Below are 2641 nucleotides of genomic sequence, written 5' to 3' on the forward strand. Positions count from 1 at the left end.
GAGTGTCAATCTCAAGAACTCCTTTCTTCTGACTAGTCCCATTGTTCACAGGATTTCTTTCAGAAGTGTACATGAATTGGTTATTTGCAACCATTTCAATCAGCTCTTGAGCTTCTGTAGGCGTCTTCTTCAGTTGAAGAGATCCTCCAGCAGAGCTATCCAAAGACATTTTGGATAGATCAGAGAGACCATCATAGAAAATACCTATGATGCTCCATTCAGAAAGCATATCAGAAGGACACTTTCTGATTAATTGTTTGTATCTTTCCCAAGCTTCATAGAGGGATTCTCCTTCCTTCTGTCTGAAGGTTTGGACTTCCACTCTAAGCTTACTCAATTTTTGAGGTGGAAAGAACTTTGCCAAGAAGGCATTGACTAGCTTTTCCCAAGAGTCCAGGCTTTCTTTAGGTTGAGAGTCCAACCATGTCCTAGCTCTGTCTCTTACAGCAAAAGGGAATAGCATAAGCCTGTAGACCTCAGGGTCAACCCCATTAGTCTTGACAGTGTCACAGATTTGCAAGAATTCAGCTAAAAACTGATGAGGATCTTCCAATGGAAGTCCATGGAACTTGCAATTCTGTTGCATTAGAGAAACTAATTGAGGCTTAAGCTCAAAGTTGTTTGCTCCAATGGCAGGGATAGAGATGCTTCTCCCATAAAAGTCGGGAGTAGGTGCAGTAAAGTCACCCAGCACCTTCCTTGCATTGTTGGCATTGTTGTTGTTTTCGGCTGCCATGGGTTCTTCTTCTTTGAAGATTTCTGTTAGGTCCTCTACAGAGAGTTGTGCCTTGGCTTCTCTTAGCTTTCGCTTCAAGGTCCTTTCAGGTTCAGCATCAGCCTCAACAAGAATGCTTTTGTCCTTGCTCCTGCTCATAAGAAAGAGAAGAGAACAAGAAAATGTGGAATCCTCTATGTCACAGTATAGAGATTCCTTGAGGTGTCAGAGGAAAAGAAAAATAGAAGGTAGAAGTAGAAAATTCGAACCTATCAAAGAAGATGGAGTTCGAATTTTGCATTTAAGGAATAGTGTTAGTTCATAAATAGAAGGATGTGAGAAGAGGGGAGGTAATTTTCGAAAATCAAGTAAAAGATCTTGAAAACATTTTGAAAAACACAAATTGATTTTCAAAAATAAAAGTGGGAAAGAAATCAAGTGATTTTTGAAAAAGATTTTGAAATTAGAAATCAAAAAGATTTGATTGAAAACTATTTTAAAAAGATGTGGTTAAGAAGATATGATTAGTTTTAAAAAGATGTGATTGAGAAGATATGATTTGAAAAACATTTAAAAAGATTTGATTTTTAAAAATTAATAACTTGTCTAGCAAGAAAAGATATGATTCAAACATTAAACCTTTCTCAACAGAAAAGGCAACATACTTGAAATGTTGAATCAAATCATTAATTGATAGCAAAAAAAATAGAAAGAAATTGATTTTGAAAACATATGATTGAAAAGATATGATTTGAAAAAGATTTGATTTTGAAAAATTTTGAAAACTGAAAAAAAATCTGCATTAAAAACAAAATCTTCCCTCTTGTGCCATCCTGGCGTTAAACGCCCAGAATGGTGCACATTCTGGCGTTTAACGCCCAAAACTATACCCTTTTGGGCGTTAAACGCCCAACCAGGTACCCTGGCTGGCGTTTAAACGCCAGTCTGTCCTTCTTCACTGGGCGTTTTGAACGCCCAGCTTTTTCTGTGTAATTCCTCTGCTGTATGTTCTGAATCTTCAATTCTCTGTATTATTGACTTGAGAAGACACAAATTAAAAATATTTTTGGATTTTTAATAATAAGGAAAAATCAAAATGCAACAAGAATCAAATATCAATGCATGCAGGACACCAAACTTAACATGAGACACTAGACTCAAACAAGAAATATTTTTGGATTTTATGACTTTGTAAATTTTTTTGTGCTTTTTTTTTCGAAAATTAAATGGAAAAAGAAGATAAAGGTATCAAAATTCTTAATGAGAATTCCAGGAATCAGTGCAATGCTTAGTCTAAGACTCCGGTCCAGGAATTAGACATGGCTTCACAGCCAGCCAAGCTTTCAAGGAAAGCTTCGGTCCAAAACACTAGACATGGCCAATGGCCAGCCAAGCCTTAGCAGATCACTGCTCCAAAAGCAAGATTGATAGAAATCAACAAGCTTTTGTGATGATAAGTTGAAACCTCGGTCCAATGAAATTAGACATGGCTTCACAGCCAGCCAGACTTCAACAAATCATCATGAAACTCTAGAATTCATCTTCAAAAATTCCGAAAAAAAATACCTAATCTAAGCAACAAGATGAACCGTCAGTTGTCCAAACTCAACAATCCCCGGCAACGGCGCCAAAAACTTGGTGCACGAAATTGTGATCAATACTTTTCACAAATCAAATAATCCCCGGTAATGAATCCAAAAACTTGGTGTTCAATACCATGGCATAAACACAACTTCGCACAACTAACCAGCAAGTGTACTGGGTCGTCCAAGTAATAAACCTTACGCGAGTAAGGGTCGATCCCACAGAGATTGTTGGTATGAAGCAAGCTATGGTCACCTTGTAAATCTTAGTCAGGCAAACTCAAATGGGTATGGTGATAAACGCATATAACATAAAGATAAAGATAGAGATACTTATGTAATT

The 2641-nt window shown here is 36.9% G+C and overlaps 1 non-coding gene across 1 annotated transcript; it reads left to right on the forward strand.

Moving 5' to 3' along the window:
• The first annotated feature begins 223 nt into the window (after nt 1-223).
• On the forward strand, nt 224-331 carry LOC112719235 (small nucleolar RNA R71). Its single transcript, XR_003161545.1, has one exon. It is a non-coding gene; the product is annotated as a small nucleolar RNA R71 (small nucleolar RNA).
• The last annotated feature ends 2310 nt before the right edge of the window (nt 332-2641 follow it).

This window comes from Arachis hypogaea, chromosome 10 (assembly GCF_003086295.3).
Source record: "Arachis hypogaea cultivar Tifrunner chromosome 10, arahy.Tifrunner.gnm2.J5K5, whole genome shotgun sequence".
Lineage (NCBI taxonomy): Eukaryota > Viridiplantae > Streptophyta > Magnoliopsida > Fabales > Fabaceae > Arachis > Arachis hypogaea.